The sequence below is a fragment of the Mustela lutreola genome, chromosome 11 (genome assembly GCF_030435805.1).
Source record: "Mustela lutreola isolate mMusLut2 chromosome 11, mMusLut2.pri, whole genome shotgun sequence".
In the NCBI taxonomy this organism is placed as follows: Eukaryota; Metazoa; Chordata; class Mammalia; order Carnivora; family Mustelidae; genus Mustela; species Mustela lutreola.
The window spans coordinates 48,795,425-48,814,199 of NC_081300.1; the positions used below are offsets into that span (position 1 = coordinate 48,795,425).

An 18,775-nucleotide genomic window follows, 5' to 3' on the forward strand; every position below is an offset into this window, starting at 1 on the left:
GAGATAGAGGAAAAGGAACCCTAGTGTACTGTTGGTGGGAAAATAAATTGGTACAGCTACTGTGGAAAACAGTATGGAGGTTCCTCAAAAAATTAAAAATAAAAATATCATATGATCCAAAAATTCCACTACCAGGGAGATCATATGATAGTTGTCTTTCTCTGCTTGACTTATTTCGTTAAGCATGATACGCTCTAGTTCCATCCATGTTGTCACAAATGGCAAGATTTCATTTCTTTTGATGGCTGCATAGTATTCCATTGTGTATATATACCACATCTTCTTGATCCATTCATCTGTTGATGGACATCTAGGTTCTTTCCATAGTTTGGCTATTGTGGACATTGCTGCTATAAACATTTGGGTGCATGTGCCCCTTTGGATCACTACGTTTGTATCTTTAGAGTAAATACCCAATAGTGCAATTGCTGGGTCATAGGGCAGTTCTATTTTCAACATTTTGAGGAACCTCCATGCTGTTTTCCAGAGTGGCTGCACCAGCTTGCATTCCCACCAACAGTGTAGGAGGGTTCCCCTTTCTCCGCATCCTCGCCAGCATCTGTCATTTCCTGACTTGTTTATTTTAGCCATTCTGACTGGTGTGAGGTGATATCTCATTGTGGTTTTGATTTGTATTTCCCTGATGCCGAGTGATATGCAACACTTTTTCATGTGTCTGTTGGCCATCTGGATGTCTTCTTTGCAGAAATGTCTGCTCATGTCCTCTGCCCATTTCTTGATTGGATTATTTGTTCTCTGGGTGTTGAGTTTGCTAAGTTCTTTATAGATTCTGGACACTAGCCCTTTATCTGATATGTCGTTTGCAAATATCTTCTCCCATTCTGTCAGTTGTCTTTTGATTTTGTTAACTGTTTCCTTTGCTGTGCAAAAGCTTTTGATCTTGATGAAATCCCAATAGTTCATTTTTGCCCTTGCTTCCCTTGCCTTTTGCGTTGTTCCTAGGAAGATGTTGCTGCGGCAGAGGTCGAAGAGGTTGCTGCCTGTGTTCTCCTCAAGGATTTTGATGGATTCCTTTCGCACATTGAGGTCCTTCATCCATTTTGAGTCTATTTTTGTGTGTGGTGTAAGGAAATGGTCCAATTTCATTTTTCTGCATGTGGCTGTCCAATTTTCCCAGCACCATTTATTGAAGAGGCTGTCTTTTTTCCATTGGACATTCTTTCCTGCTTTGTCGAAGATTAGTTGACTGTAGAGTTGAGGGTCTATTTCTGGGCTCTCTATTCTGTTCCATTGATCTATGTGTCTGTTTTTGTGCCAGTACCATGCTGTCTTGATGATGACAGCTTTGTAATAGAGCTTGAAGTCCGGAATTGTGATGCCACCAACGTTGGCTTTCTTTTTCAATATCCCTTTGGCTATTCGAGGTCTTTTCTGGTTCCATATAAATTTTAGCATTATTTGTTCCATTTCTTTGAAAAAGATGGATGGTACTTTGATAGGAATTGCATTAAATGTGTAGATTGCTTTAGGTAGCATAGACATTTTCACAATATTTATTCTTCCAATCCAGGAGGCATGGAACATTTTTCCATTTCTTTGTGTCTTCCTCAATTTCTTTCATGAGTACTTTATAGTTTTCTGAGTATAGATTCTGTGTCTCTTTGGTTAGGTTTATTCCTAGGTATCTTATGGTTTTGGATGCAATTGTAAAGTGGTGATGCAACATGGGGGCTTAAGTGGGTAGGAGAAGAATAAATGAAACAAGATGGGATTGGGAGGGAGACAAACCATAAGTGACTCTTAATCTCACAAAACAAACTGAGGGTTGCTGGGGGGAGGGGGTTTGGGAGAAGGGGGTGGGATTATGGACATTGGGGAGGGTATGTGCTTGGGTGAGTGCTGTGAAGTATGTAAACCTGGTGATTCACAGACTTGTAACCCTGGGGATAAAAATATATGTTTATAAAAAATAAAAAATTAATAAAAAATAATAAATTGTAAAAAAAAAAAAAATACCAGGTATTTACCCAAAGAAAACAAAACACTCATTTAAAAGCATATGTGCAGCCCTGTTTACTGCATTATTTACAATAGCCAAGATATGGAAGCAATCTAAGTGTCCACTGATAGATGAAATGGATAAAGAAGATGTGGTGTGTGTATATATAATGGAATATTACTTGGATATAAAAAGGATGAGATCTTGCCATTTGTAACAACAGGGATGGACCTAGAGGATACTATGCTAAGTGAAACAAGTCAGACAGAGAATCCTGTATGATTTAATTTACATGTGGAATCTAAAAAACAAATGAATAAACAAACAGCAGAATGAACTTATAAATACAGAAAATAAACTGATGGTTGCCAGAAGTAGGAGATAAGGGCTTCCAGTTATGGGAAGAATAAGTCAAGGGGATGAAAAGTACAGATAGCATAGAGAAGAAAGTCAATGATATTTAATAGCACTGTATGGGGACAGTTGGTAGCTACACTTGTGGTGAGCATGGCATAACATACAGAGATTTTCAATCACTATGTGTACACCCAAAACTAATATAACACTGTGTGTCAACTACACTCAAATAAAAAGGAATTTTTTAAAAAGAAATGATGTATCTTAAAGAAAAACCTAGCTCACTCCCAAAAAAGAAAAATAAAATTAGATGTAACTTTTCTTATCATATACCAGTAACTTTTCTTAATAGAAAGATTTTATGTAGAAAACTCATAAAATTTGGAAAAATCCTCCCTTAATATATTTATCTACTATTTTGTTTAAGACTGAGAAAATGACTGCTCCTATAAAGAGTGTTAGACTTGGCATGGACTGCATTCATATACATATATTAGACATTAGAGCTTTTCCCACTCCTAACAGAGGATTTAAAAACAGAAATGCTTTCAAAATTATGCCAACAGAGTATTAAAAGGCAAGAAATGATAGTAAGATACATATTGGGATAGTTTTTCCTAAGGTTTATATTTATGGAAGATAAAAATCTGAAACAGAGAAATGTTACAAACATGGAGAAACAGGCTGAAGATGCCTGAATAAGAGTGTATAAATGAAAATGTAAGTCTCTGAAATAATGAGAAAATGCCTAAAATGCCCAGGCTGTATTTTTTTAATGGTAGGGGTCTATGAATCCCATGTAGGAAGCCCAAGATATCTCAGAACAGGCTGTGGAGGATCCAAGAACCTCTAAAATTGCTTTTAATCAGATTTTAAAACAAGTTTAAAACCCAAAGTATATTGAGAATTACAGCTGAAAGGCAGTTTTCAGTGGCTGTTACTGAAGTTATAATCACTGCTTATGGGAGAGAGAATTCTTTGGAAACCTATGGAAAACTACAGACTCACTCTACAGCACCCTCCTCAGAGAAAATGCACTTTATATTACACTGCCCTACAATTTTGAGAGAGTCTACAAACCCCTAAATCTCATACAAAGCTCAGGTTTCCTGCTTTAGTTCGCTCACAGTAATTACAAGAATTCTAGTCTTCCTCCTTTGCTGGAGTAAAATAAGATACTAGATATAGGGGCACCTGGCTGCCTCAGTTGATAGAACATGTGACTCTTTTTTTTTTTTAAATTTTTATTAACATATAATGTATTATTTGCCCCAGAGGTACAGGTCTGTCAATTAATTTCATGGTTGAGTTCTAACCCCACATTGGGTACAGAGATTACTTAAAAATAAAATCTTAAAAAAGAGAAAGAGAAAGATGCTAGATATTATGTATTTTTTCCTCCAGATTCTTAATGGGGAAAAGTACTGGTACCACCCTGTACTACTGAATGTTTGGATTTGGCATAATCATGATGCCAATGCCAAACATTATCTAGTACTCTACATATGTGACTATGTGAGAAATGGAATTTATAAGGGTTTTATGATTCTTCTGGTGAGTTTAGAAGATTTAAGTATTAAATCAGGTGAGGAAAAAAGTTTTATTAAAAACAAAATGTAGTTATAAGGTAATAATGTAAACAGTGATTTAAGCAAAATCTGTGACAGATTATATTGAAAGAAATAGTGGTATTAGATGATGTCAATAGTTTTAAACCTTCATTTCTCATGACATGAAATCAGTATATATCTACAATCGATAAATCTGGAAAACTGCAGGATAAGCTGGAAGTTATTGGGGAGGGGGTGTAGGGAGGGAGGGATAAAGCAGAACACAGTTCTTTCATTATAAGCTTTGTAGTAGTATTTTTTTTTAAAGATTTTTATTTATTTGACAGAGATCACAAGTAGGCAGAGAGGCAAGCAGAAAGAGAGGGGGAAGCAGGCTCCCCGGCAAGCAGAGAGCCCAATATAGGGCTCAATCCCAGGACCTGAGCCGAAGGCAGAGGCTTTAACCCACTGAACCACCCAGGCGCCCCAGCTTTGTAGTAGTATTTGACTTAGCTTTGCATATATATTAGATTTTAAAATTTTAAGTCAAAACACTAAAATAATATTTAGGCTTACTATGTGAAAATCTTTTATATTTGCTACTTTAGTTCTTATAGCCAAGATCTATAAATATGACGGCAAGTTTTACATTATAAGGTGTGGCTCATGCTTTCCCCAAATGTTTTTTTTTTTTTTTTTTTTTGGTCACATTATTGAATAGATATCCTTGAGAAGATGATTCATATGAAACCATGTTTCCCACTACCTTACATTCCTTCCAATTCTATGGTAGTACCTTCCCATTTTATGCTGCCAACAACTCAAAAGAAAGAAAGGGAGAGAAGAGCAATTCCTTCTCCGGGCATAAGCTATCCACGGAGACGGAGCCATCAGTAACTTGTTCTTATGGGCCTGTGCATTTCCTAAGTGAAAAAGCTAGAGAAAGCTGAAGTCTCTCAGAAAGAAGGGCCAATGGCTCACAAAGCTAGTAAAGCACTTACACAGAAATAGGTGTGTATTCCTGAAAGTCCACTGTCTTTCTACCCTCTCAGTACATTTTATCTTTTTGCTTTTTCCTTTCAGTACAAAATATGTAACTGAAGTATCAGAGCAAAAGAAAGATGGTAATTCCAGGATACTGTCTGAAGTGACAAATATGATCCCAGTCCCTTCTAGACCACATTCTATAAAGTCCACCAAATCCTAATACTAAAGCGTAAAACTCAGATTTTCAGAGAGCAACTTTTCACTTCAGAACCAATCCAGTATGTTAATTAGTCCCACTTACGTGGGGTGGGCAATCTGAGGAGCCCACAATCCAACCAGGCAGGCCAGCTGTCCCCTGCAGCGCTGGTGTTCCCGAAGAGGAGACTTCTGCTGCAAGCACCCAGGCCCACAGGTTTGCTGGGACTAGGATGTTACCAGCTGAGCATATTAATAATTTCATTGCATCAACAGGCTCTCACCTATGGAGCACAGTATATGAGATTTGGAGGTATTTTCCCTAATGCCCAAATACTCTTCTTTCATTCTCAGTCTGGTTGTTTTCCAAGAGGTTAATAAGGACAGGGATGGTTGAAAGATAAGATCTTACTACCAGTTAAGCAGGCATTTGTGAAGAGTGCCAAAGAAGCATTAAGTTCCGGAACAACTAACAGTGGTGCCTAGTATAATCCCTGGCACATGGTAATACTCAAAACGTTTGCTGAATGATGAACAAATGAGTTCTAAGAAGTAGAGGGACAAGCAGCTGTCTACATTGGTATGTAGCAATCAAACAGCACTAGGTCCATTTTTAGGGCCTGCCATGCTTTATAATTTTTCTTCAGAGACAGGCAACGTTTTTCTAAACAAACCCAAATGGCTAAACTGTGGAGTCCTACATATTAATGTAAAAAAAACATTAGAATAGCACTACAGCACACATTAGGTGTTCACTAAATGCTTGCTAAGTTAATGAACAATCCTTCAAATAATAAAGCTAATAAAGTCTGTTAGTCCGGAATTCATAAAGGAAACTACGAAGAAAGGTGATCGATCCCAAGCAGAAGTTCTTTAGTGCCTACTAAAAGTAGGTAAGTATGTGATATTCTAAACATATTTTTCCCACCTCCACCTGAATGGATGCAGACAAGAAGCCTGGAAAGATAAATACCCAGATGCTATCCAAGGTAATCACTTTAATAATAAATGAATATAGCTGGGTTTTATTTCATTTACTTACAGCTAGTGAACAGGCATTAGTTAGATGTTTTTAAATTTTGGGGGAGGGGCTTTTATTTCCGTCCACCCCAAACTCTTTTTTGACAGATACCACAATTAAAAGGTTCATTAATCTAGCCTAATTTCATGAAGTAGGAATTTGGTAATATAGAACTTAGCTCAAAATGAGAAAGAGATATGCAACAATTCAGGCTGCAGAAAAGATGTACAGCTGAATACTCAAGAATTCTTTAAAGACAACCAAAATTATCTCTTAAATGACCCGTCAGTTCTTAATTCTCCTTCCATGTATAAGCCAGGGCCCCATTTTACTTATCTTTATGTCACCTTTGTATGCCTAGTAAAAGAAGCTCAAAGTTTTGTTGAATGGAACAAAAGAAGATACAATCAAATGAACAAACATTTTCTGAATGTAAGGGAGACAAGGAGATTACCAACCTGTTAAATTTTTGGTATACTCCCAAGTCCTCAAGAGTGGTAATTCCCTAACTGGTTTCCTTATTACAGACCAGAGTAGGAGTACGGTGTGGCAGTAAGGAGCTCAAAATCTGAAGCCAAACTAGCTTGGTCGAAATTCTGGGCAAGGGGAATGGCCGGTGACTTGAGCAGGTTACTTAACTTCTATGCCTTGGTTTCCTCATCTATAAAATGTGAGAAGAATCACAGATTCTATCTCAAAGACGTTGTTATAAAAATTTTAAAGGATTTAGAAGAGTACCCAGCACTTCACATTTGCTTTAAAAACAAAAACAATAACAACCATAACAACAACAAAAAACCTTTCACTGCTACAAAATGGTTAGGAAAAAATGAGGCAATTTAGAAATCTGAAAATTAACCTATCTTAAACTGAGACATGTGTCATCTTCTCACAGTATGTGTAAAAAGTATTCCACTATCTAGGAAAGCTGGCTCTTCAAAACTGTCAAATATCTACAGAAGCACTTTGTATGTCACTGCTTTAAAATAGCCATCCAAAATAATTCACTTGCTATGGTACTAAACGCTAAAGACAAAAAGAATGTCAAGGACAAAACTTCCCTTTCAGGAAAATGAGCTTAAAAAACTGGTAATAGTTTTTCTTAATTCTGAATTGAATCAGTACTTTATAGAACACTGTATCTGAATTAAGAACAAGGTATAGATATGGTTTAGGAAGAACAGAGTTTCCCTTGGGCATTTTTAGGTTTTTAAAATCTTAAAACTGTATATCCACAACTACGTTAGATTTGATGTTATAATACTCTTTTCTTCTTGGTTAAAAAAATAAATTTCAACATTAAAATATATTATGAATATGCTACTAAAATTTAGAGCAAGAGTATTTTTGCTCTGAAGCATATACTATTATGTGGCAACATTACAGATTAGGTTAATGACTGTTTCATAGTCTCTGGTAAACTAGAAATGTTATAGATTAGGTTAATGACTAATTCATAGTGTCTGGTAAAGCAGAAATAATCATGCCTAAATGACATTTCATAAAATTTAAAAGAAGGAAAAAAATACTTTACATTTGAAAATGGAATAAAAAAGAATTTTAGTAGTTCTGTACGTAAATATAGTTTCAACATAAAAGTACACAATTATTCAAAACCATTCTAGACCCTGTTTCTCATCTAAGCACTACAAAAAGTTAACTGAAACTGACATGGAATTAAGTTTTAAGTAGATTTCACATTTACACACTACTCTTTTCTCCCTTACTGATCTCTCTCCATCTTTAGTATATAAGTTTTACTTACCATTTCTACAAATTTTCCACTAAAATAGTATTCCTTAAATTTAAAATGTATGTGTAGTAATAACTAGCTCTAAAGATAACCCTGCAAAATCTCTTCAAGCCTTTAGTTACGTAAAGTATCATCATCCATAATATTTTTTTACCAACAAAAAAGTTATGTTATGAAATATATTTTGGCAGCAGAGGGATTTTACTTATTCCAGGTCTGTCTCAAAACTGTCTTGCAACTAGCCAGGATAATATTTTTCCTCCTCCCTTTTTTTCTCTGCAGTGCTTCTAAGTATAGTGACGGCCACATCAGGCTTTCCTAGTCTCAGCGCAAGCTCAGTGAAAATCTGGGAAATGTAAGTGGAAACATGAGAGACCGCTTTATTTGGCAGTGCTTTAAAAAAAAAAAAAAAAGGGCAGAACAAATGGCAAAGCAGTGTTTGGACCGCAGGATGAACAATCAATAGGCAGAAAGCAAGATAGAGGCTTCCTCAGCTTTTGGATCGACAATCGACAGCTGAGAGACTATTTTTTGCTATGGTTGACTAAATATGGTCAGGGAAGAGAGAGGCACAAGAGAGCCTGTTTGCCTGGGAGTGCATGTTTCAAATGCTTAGCTGCCTATAAAGCTGTAACAGTTTAGCCAGTGGCCACTGAGAGAAGAATATAAGTTAACCTCTGTAGTGACCATGTGGAAGTCCTGACCTTGCCTGCAGACTTGACCTCTGGATCTGACAAGGTGGCTTCACTGCAGATCTACCAATTAATTCTGGAAACTAAAAACCAAAACCAAACAAACAAAAAACCCAAAAAAACAACTTCACAGCAAGAAAGATACAGAATATTTCCTGAGAAGTCAGAAGAACCTAATGTATTCTGGTGGGCAGAGGAAAATAGGGTGAATGCTTAGTTACTTGGGGGGGAGTGAGGCATGTTTTGTTTTTTGGCTTTTTCTTTTTTAGGTTATAAAATTAACTTTCTTGCAACTTTCTCCCCTCTTCTGAAGCATTTCATCTGAAAATAAGCGAAGGCTCCTTTTCTTGGCCATTATATCAACTCTCCTTCGTTGCTTAACTTTCTGTACAGCAGATACAAGGTACTCGTATCTGTGTAATACTGGTAATATGACCTTCCAAATCAAATGGCCAACTTTAATTCAATTTTGTTGCTTGGGTATTTTTTTTTTAAGGTGAAGGAAAGGGAGAGGGAAAAGATGGCTTATTGGGGTTCTTTTGTTTGTTAATTTGTTTTTCAAATGTATCTTAAAAGGTGAGGTTCTATGTTCACTGATCCAGCCCCCTTGCTTCCTTCGGCTTATGAAAAGAAGTGCTGAATCAGCGAATAGAATGAAGGAACCATCAAGAGGAGATGGCTGCTGCTGCTGTGGCTCTCTAGGTCATTATCTCTCTTCCTCCTGCAAATGCTGCATGGCACTAAGCTTACAGGTAACAGTATCACAAGGCCTGCACTTTTAAGGATGCTTATGACTTTCTGCATGCTTACCTATTATAGACTCGATACACGCTTCTATTGTTAAAATTTATCTAGGCATTGCCTAATTTCACAGTTCAAACAGACAGCTTATGCAGCATAAAAAGGCATGTTCAAGTAACTTGAACAGATAATTCTTGATCCCAAAAATGTACAAATCCATTACTGTAACTGACATTACTAAAGATTTGGTCTTTGTTTCAGATTAAATAATGACTTTGCATCCTTAGTAAATCATATCCTGCTTTGAAAGTATGCACCGTTTTAAAAACTATTAACTGTCTATTAAAAGGTTTAGCCAAGCAAGAGACTTGGCAGATCAAAAAATACTTCTTAATGCTAACTTTTAGTTGGTACAAAAATAAATCAGAATGTGCTTGGTAAATCCCAATACTGAACGGCTGAAACTGCTGTACGCTGGGCCACTACTGCTACATTCCGATTTGCCCTCTAGAAGCTGCACCAACTTTTCATCACAGGCTGCAGAAATTCTACTCTCCCTGCCTTTTTGTTTTCTCCTTTCCCAAATGTGAAAATTTCTTATGGTGTTCTTTTAAATTAACCTTTTAATACCACAAAAGTTAAAGGCAACTCACCAACTATAATGTCTTTTCAAGCTAAATGATTATGCTCAAACACCCCGTGCCACAGGCTAACACCTTTCAATTCTTTTCAGTAAGACTTTAGAAAAGTTGACTATTCTGGTAGTTATCCTTTTATTTAAAAAATTAGAGAATCAAAAGAACCAAATTCACCAAAAGTAGATATTTATACATATTTTCAAATGTGTATTCAACCCCCCCCAAAAAGGCACCAAATGCAAAATTCAGGTAAGTAACTAATAAAGACAAAGGATTGAGAAAAAGTTTTCAAATAATCATGAGTTCCTTCTCTGTGACCTTTAAAACAGTAACAAAAAGTCCATCACCTTTAAAAATTCAGTTCACTCACTCTAAAAAGATCTAGTTTTTCTCCTTGTTCTTTCAACTTTACAGTCAATATTAGAAATAGTACTAATTGCTTAACTGGTTAAGTTTTCAATAAGACATCTAGTTTGTAAAAAGAATTTGCACTGAATTCATTACTATCTACTTGTAGGATCTAGAAGCAAACTACAAAATAAGAAGAAATTCTCTCTGAAGACTATGAAGAAACACTAGACTGATTTTACCAATTTCTGAAATAATACTCTGTAAAGACTCCACTGATTCTATGAATCTCTTGCAAAAACAACCAGACAAGGACAAAGTTCAACAGATAACTGGTTAGTGTTTAGAAGTATCTATGCCCACCAAGAACAAGGAGCCGTAAATGGCACCAATGCCATGCTTCAGGTAAATCTGCTACGGTTTAGTCTTTGACAGTCTCTGCAAATAATCTACCACGACTTTGTATCAGTAAGCTGAATGTTTCACTAACAAATGGGAAAATAAAACATTTCATGTTTTTACAGCTAACAACTTAGTAAAACCTACTCAGAGTACATACTTCTTTATGTACCCATATGAACATACAATGCTATGGAATGTAAAGAAGTATGTATTTTTGGTAGGCAATAAACTGCCAGGAGGGAACTACACTGCGGCTAAAAGAAGCCCTTGCTTCTTTCTATGTGAATGACCTTCATATGGTAAATTAACCTGGTATCAAAAAGATGACCTTTGGCAATACTAACACCATAAAAATGTATCTACTACTTTTAGATGGAAACGAAATGTTGCAAAGATTTCTACGTTGTGAAGAAAACAAAGTTTAACTAAGGAGATTTAAAATGATCATGAAACTCCTTTTAAATCTTTTAAGTTTAAAATACAATATGCTTTACATTTTTTAATTTAGTACTCACATGATTAAAATTTGGATACAGAAATCAGTATTACTAGAACAAGAGGGATAAACATGACCTATGTTCTGTCTCATAATATGATCTTAATTAAAGTATATATCATATTAGTAGGGTCAACTGGTTTAAGAATAACAAAATATAACAAAAACTGACATCATTACATTTTAACAATTTTCTTAATACATTGATAAGTATGTAGTCTACTGACATTAGAGGAATTTCTGAAGCAAGTTTTGTTGTTTTAAGCTTTTCTGAAAGCTACATAGTCATAATTGGAAAAGACTATCTTTTAAGTAACACTCTATTCTCAAAAAAAAAAAGGTGGTGTTGTTCTTAAATTAATCAGGTCCTTAACCCAGTCTTTGCTTTAAATGCTGTCAGTATGTAGAATAAATTAAAACCTAAGATTTATGCATGAAAAATGATAAAATTCTGGGCCATAATTGTAGGTTAACAGGGCACATTGGTAACAGATTGCCAAATAATTAAAATAAATTATCAATATTATCCTTGAATCTGCTTTCTCCAAAGGGGAACATAAAATGAAAATGCTATAGTCAAGTAACCAATTTACACAGACAGAATAATCATCTTTCAGTGGTACTGTGCAACAGCAATTCAATATTTACAAACATGATAGGGTCCACTATTTGTCCTGTGTTGGAGGTATCACAATATTTTTTTGTACCTTATACAAAACTTATTTTGTATAATAGACATATATTAACAAAATAATAAATAATAAAGCTGCTCTCAATACTTTAATAAGCAGTACCTGCTTCATGCTTCAACAGACTTGGAAAAAAAGAAATACTAATATTCATATATTCTAATCATTTCTTACTAAAAGTATTATTTCAACTGGAATATTCAGACATGTATAAAAAGCACAATGATAAATGAAAATTCTTATGTGTCCCAAGTTGAACAGAAATGGCTATAAGGTTAACTACAGTTATAACTGAAAATATGTATGTCAAAAGTACAGGTTCCCTGGGGCGCCTGGGTGGCTCAGTGTGTTAAGCCACTGCCTTCGGCTCGGGTCATGATCTCAGGATCCTGGGATCGAGTCCCGTATGGGGCTCTCTGCTCAGCAGGGGGCCTGCTTCCCTCTCTCTCTCTCTGCCTGCCTCTCCGTCTACTTGTGATCTCCCTCTGTCAAATAAATAAATAAAACTTTAAAAAAAAAAAAAAAAAAAAAAAAAAAAAAGTACAGGTTCCCTATAAAACTAGACAAAGTGTATTACTATACTCATGATTTATAACATTATAAAATTATTGAGCATTATAAAATTATAGAACAATTTTATCCATTATTCTGTAGGCATGAAAGTTTTTTTATAATTATTTTAAAACATCCTGGTGTTAAAGTCTTATTGCTCTAATATTAAGAGTACGTAATCCTCAGAAAATAAAATGACAGCAACTGCTATTCATTTTAAAAAATAAGATTATATACTGGTTTTAGTGCTTACAAGTTTAACTGAACATATCTGAGTCTTTTCAATCATTCTAAAATGTCACATCCATTGCTTAGATCAGCTGTTCATTTTTAACTGAGTACATAGTAAACTCTGGGCATCTGCTGACACTGGTGTAACTCAAACATTTCAACTGTCTCTCTGACAGGGATAACAGATGCTGACATTATCAAATGCTGTACTATTTTTTTTTCCATGGCCTCTCCTTGCCCCAATATGGCCAGTATATGAAACTGAACTGCCATCCAAAAGCACACTTGAGCAACTGGATCTGCTAAACAGCTCCCATATAACTAGTAAAAATAGAAGCCAGTTTTATTGCTATCTTCAGCACTTAAGTCCAGGCAATTTAACACCTGTTTCATTTCTATTAGAATAAATGGAAAGAATTGTAGTTACATGAGTGTCACCAGCAGCATGACACTTACCAATCAACAGATGCAGAATATACTTAATATGAGAACTGTTTGAAAACTGCCTGAAATAGTGTCAACCTTTTTCCAGTTTAGTTCAAAAGAGTAACTGCTTCTTTATAGGTGAAGTGAGTTACTTATAAAAGTAAGTGAAAGCACTTACTTTATAGGCAAACCATAGTATCTCAAAGTTTTATTTTGCAATTATATTTCAGAAGATATCCCTTCCCTGATACTGAAATGCAACACAAATCATACTATAACAAACACCTACTGTACTGACTTTTAAAATATTACTCATGTAGTAGACTTTAATACTCAAATTTATTGATTACAACTATGCACTGCAAGTCCATGTATTATTAAGCTGATAATGGAAGTAACTAGGCAATCTGTACCCAAAACGATGGAGAACTCAGTCAGGGAAATAGACCTTGAAAAGGGTTAAATTACTAACCTATGATTAGTAACACTACATAAGCAAAAACAAAGAAAAAATCTGGCATGTATCGTAGTTCCTTTCAACACAAGTCCAAGCAATACACTGAACACACGTGTGATCTATTTATAAACCAAAGGGCAGAGGTACTTTCTTAAGGCTGCTCATTTTCCTCCACCCCCTCCCTGTCAGCAACTTGCTGTTACCCTCAAGTATAATTTTAATTAAAGGAGCAGTGGTAGACGGGTTACCAGTACTCTTCCCTAACCTATTAGCATACTTCCTTGGTTCACTGCCTCAAAGATAAATACAAAATAGTATTCCGAAATACATCAAGGTCTGTTTGTTCCTTTAAATGCTGTTGGTTTTAAAACAGGTTATTGTCTACACTTAAGAATTATGCAAAGCTGTACACTGGTAATTCCTTAATGCATCAACGAAATGTTAAAGGGTAAAGACTTCTGCTCCACTCAAGTAGGAAATAGTAGGAAAACTGCCTTCAAAATAGAAAAGTTGACACGTAATGACTGAAGTACTGATTTGAGAATCTCTAACATTTGTTGAAAGTCCATAACCATAATTGTACAAATAAAAAGCATTTAAACTCTTTCGTATCCCAAACTAGCAGCACTGCAATGCTTTGCTAGAGCTGGTAAAATGGAACCAAATCGCCTCTTCAATGGATTTGGTCCCCTTCAACCAGCTGTAGCTATGCATTGATTACTACAAGACAGCCAACGTTTTTCATTTATGAATATCAGTCACATGTCGACTAGTTTCAGCTTATTTAAGTTATTCAGACTGTGGTTTAAATCAAATAATTTGTTACTGTTAATTCTCCTTAGGAGAACCACAGGGGTTAACAATGTTTAGAAAAAGTTTTATGAAAAATGTGTGGATGACTTATGAACTGCAAATAAAATAATTTTACTTATTTACCATCTTGGTGGTTTTTTTTAATCCTTCAGAAAAGAAATGGTAATAAAATATAGCCTATACTGCATAATAAAAAAATACACTTCCTCCAAAGAAGAAAATATTTGGGAAGGTCACCTAAAACTTACAGTATGGTTCCAAAGAATGGACATGCACATATTTTAAATTAAGGAAAAACATAACATTAAATAGAGTACTCTAGAAATGTTGGGTCACTATTTTCCACAGGATTAGCATTTACTCTGACTGCTATTTACCTGAATATTGATAGATAAAGGTAAAAAAGAAAACGAACAATTCTGCAGAAACTGCAGAGACTGCAACAATATCTAGTTCTTTCAACCACAAAACAAAAGTTTTTAACCTTCTGAAAAGAAAGGAAATGGGAAGCATTCACAGCTTTTTACTATGTAGGTATTTCTCCATACTCTGTTGTAAAATGAAGATCTCTTCTAATAATAACATCCTATGACTCTCCTCACAATCCTCTTTGTCCTTCACAAAAAAATATAGACACGAGCCTCTCTCTCTCTCTCTCAGTGGAGAGAAAATGAAGGAAGAGGAAAAATGACAAGTTATCCAACATCCCTCTATTTTTCTTACTGACTGCAATACAACTATAGGTAATATAACATTCTTTAACACATGGAAACAAACATTTCAGTAATTAAAGAAGGGTTACTAATGGTAAATAGTAGTTTAAAAAGCTACATGTTCATACAATTTTCAATAGACCACTCCTCTATTTCAAAGTTAAGATCACCCCTTAAAAGAAAGTAGGCAAAGGAAAGTATATATATAAATTTTATCTCTTCATTCAAATTATTAGGCCTTTCTGCTCATATTAATCACATTTCAATTAGTCACATTAAATATATTTATGTATCACAAGGCACATCGTGTCTGAGAGTGGATGAAAATGTACATACTATAAGTATAGTACCATTTAATACACTCTCAGCTATTTTTTATACATAGCACTCAGCATGTTCAGAGTTTACAGGAAAAGAAAAACATTAAACACAAAGATATGGTCTGCATTATCAAATCATCATATATTCAACGTAGTCTTATTTACCAGGTCTTATTTTAGAATTTAAAACGTTAAATAAAGGTATCATAACATTCCAGAGGGAAATTTATGAGTTGCTCACATATTCCGTAAGTGAGTATGTGCCTTTGTGCAAATAAAAAGAGATATGTAAGAAATGACTGTGAAGTTATCTTAGCACTAACCTAAAAACACAAGTGTGTCACATTATGTGGTCCATTCATATTTTGCTATTACTTTTCACACTCGATTTATATTAAAGAAAGATTTGTAAATAACACTATATAAGGTAACTTCATAATACAGTTAACAGAATCTCCAAAATATCTATCTGGTATCAGTACTTTCAAAATACTTATTAGCTGGTTTTTGGCTAGTTCTGCAGAGAATACTGCTAATTTATTTTCATGCCTGTGAAGATCTAAAACATTAAGAGCTAAAAATGCAACATCCTCATTAGAAAGTACCTAAGTAATGTGCCAATTAATGTTACTCCAAAGAAATTTAATTTCCATTTTCAACAACAGAAATGCTTCCTGCTCTTCATCTAAATCTGAAATTTCACCTATATGCAAAAAAAGGTAATATGGATAAACTCTAGGGAAAATAATCTCTAAATATCAAAAATAAGAAAAAGCATAGTTCTTGGTTAAGATTCCTGAAATACAAAAAACTTTATTAAGTCATATTGTAACTGCTATTCTAAAATGCCCCAAATTTTATAAAGCATGATACCAAAATATTCAGTGTCTCAGAATGAAAGCTTATATTGTCTCCCACAATTCTGAAAGGAAAGAAACTGCTTTATAATTCCTTCTCTCTTAATGTCTTTATTTCAGTTATTGTTATACCACGAGGAAACATCAAGATCAGCTTTGAAATCTATATTGATCTGAAGTTTTGGAATCTATATTTCAAAGTATATTCTTCAAAAATATTGGACATCTAGACATATTTTTGATAACCAGGGATATTATATTTTCTTTTTAAAAAGCACAGTCAGGACACGTGGGTGGCTCAGTCAGTTAAGTATCTACCTTCAGCTCAGGTCATGATCCCAGGGACCTGGGATCGAGCCCCACATTGGGCTCCCTGCTCAGGAGGGGTCTACTTCTCCCTCTACTCCCTGCTCATGCTCTCGCTATCTCTGTCTCTCTCAAATAAATAAAATCTTTATAAATAAATAAATAGCACAATCAATAACTCTACTGTCATTAACTTATTGCTGAAAAATTATTACTACTTACTAACAGCAAAGCTAAGGAACAGAATGTTAATCTCACATATATACACATGCACATATAAACTTTGGAAACTTTTGCATATTGCTAACCATAATAAACTGAAATAATTTTAAGTAAACATTTGTGCTGTTATTAAGTTACATTTGCAGTGATATAAGTGATTTGCTGTAGAAATAATATATATGCATTCTAATAAAAGAAAAATCTCAAAATTAGCTAAGAATTATATTAACTGAAGTATCATCAACTACAATTAATATTGACTACAAATGAAATTCAACAATTAAGCCAAGTATACTAAAGAAGTATAACCTAGTTTAAAACAAAGATCACAGGACACCTGGGTGGCTCAGTGGGTTAAGCCGCTGCCTTCGGCTCAGGTCATGATCTCAGGGTCCTGGGATCGAGTGCCACATCGGGCTCCTTGCTCAGCAGGGAGCCTGCCTCTTTCTCCACCTCTGCCTGCCTCTCTGCCTGCTTGTATGCTTTCTCTCTCTCTCTTTCTGACAAATAAATAAAAAATCTTTAAAAAACAAAAAAACAACAAAAAAAACAAAGATCACAAAGAACAAATTAAAATGTTGTAATTCAAGGTAATAGATTCATTAAGTTATATAAATTATAAAATGCTTATAAGAAAGGGAAAAATGTTGGCCCATATTAATCTTGTCTAATATTTTATTCAAAAATACTAATTTCATCAACCTCTGGAAATAATAAATGAACTATATCTGGTTTTCTCAAATAAGGGCTGAGGCCAAAGACTTTTAAAAAAAAATTCTGAGGGGCTCCTGGGTGGCTCAGTGGGTTAAGCCTCTGTCTTTGGCTCATGTCATGATCTCAGGGGCCTGGAATCGAGCCCCACATCAGACTCTCTGCTCAGCAGGGAGCTGGTTTCCCCTCTCTCTGCCTGCATGTAATCTCTCTCTCTCTCTGTCAAATAAATAAAATCTTTTTTTTTTTTAAGATTTTATTTATCTGACAGACAGAGATCACAAGGAAGCAGAGAGGCAGGTAGAGAGGCAGGCAGACCCCCTGTCGAGCAGAAAGCCTTATGTGGGGTCAGATCCCAGGACCCAAGCCAAAGGCAGAGGCTTTAACCCACTGAGCCACCCAGGCACCCCGATAAAATCTTTAAAAAAAAAAATTTTGAGTACACCAAAAATTATTTCTTCTGTCTTTTGACATCACTGATCAGTACAAGGAAAGAAAAGCACATTTTAAGAATAAAAAACTTGATATGAAAAAAAGAACCAAAAACAACCTCAATTTGCAATTTGCAATTTCCACTGATAATATAAGTTCAACTGATGTATATCTTCTGATATTCTTTAGTGTCCAATTAAAATCCTATTGTTTATCTGGCAATCTATAGTCACAATTGCATGAAATGTCTTAAGGAAATAGGAATAAAAAACAACCATGTAACTTTAACAAAAGCACTTTGCTGCAGAAAGAAAATGGCTTTTTTCTCTTTTTTTTTAAATGTCACCTGACACTAGTTATTTGATTAGAGAAATAACCCTTATAAACTTCAGGGGAATTCTCAAGATATATGCAAGAATTGAAGAAATACTAATAGTATACTCTCTTCTTCTTGTAAAGGCTTATTACCATTAGTAAATACACTACCCCCACTCCCAGTAAAGTGAGACAATCCAAAATATTTAAAGGTGATTCATGTCCTAAACACTTCAATTTTCAGTTTATCTTAAACGTTATGATTTAATATAATAAGCTAAATTCCCTCAATAAAATCTTTTTTCTTTAAAGATCTCATTTATTTATTTGAGAAGGGAGGGCATGTGCAGGCATGAGTAGGTGGAGGAACAAAGGAAGAGAGAGAAGCAAAATCTCTGCTGAGCAGGGAACCTGACCTGGAGCTCAATCCCAGGACCCTGGGATCATGACCTGAGCTGAAGGCAGATGCCAGGTGCCCCAATAAACTCTCTTTTGACCATTCTAACCTGAAATAATTGCTGTTCGAACTCCTAGCAGTTTCTCTACAGAATCTGTAATCACATAACATCCTGTCATATCTAGCATGGTCTT

General features: G+C 35.0%; 1 protein-coding gene and 1 long non-coding RNA gene across 3 annotated transcripts in view; one reads left to right on the forward strand and one right to left on the reverse strand.

Annotated features, from left to right (window-relative positions):
• The window catches only part of MIB1 (MIB E3 ubiquitin protein ligase 1), a 138,034-nt gene that overhangs the window by 35,214 nt on the left and 84,045 nt on the right, over positions 1–18,775 (reverse strand). The window lies entirely within an intron of this gene.
• Positions 8,289–14,430, forward strand: LOC131810876 (uncharacterized). Of its 2 annotated transcripts, none has more exons than XR_009345759.1 (4): positions 8,289–8,701; positions 9,092–9,217; positions 10,412–12,147; positions 12,376–14,430. It is a non-coding gene; the product is annotated as an uncharacterized LOC131810876 (long non-coding RNA). The 2 variants fall into 2 exon arrangements; XR_009345758.1 differs by having other exon boundaries at positions 8,290–8,561.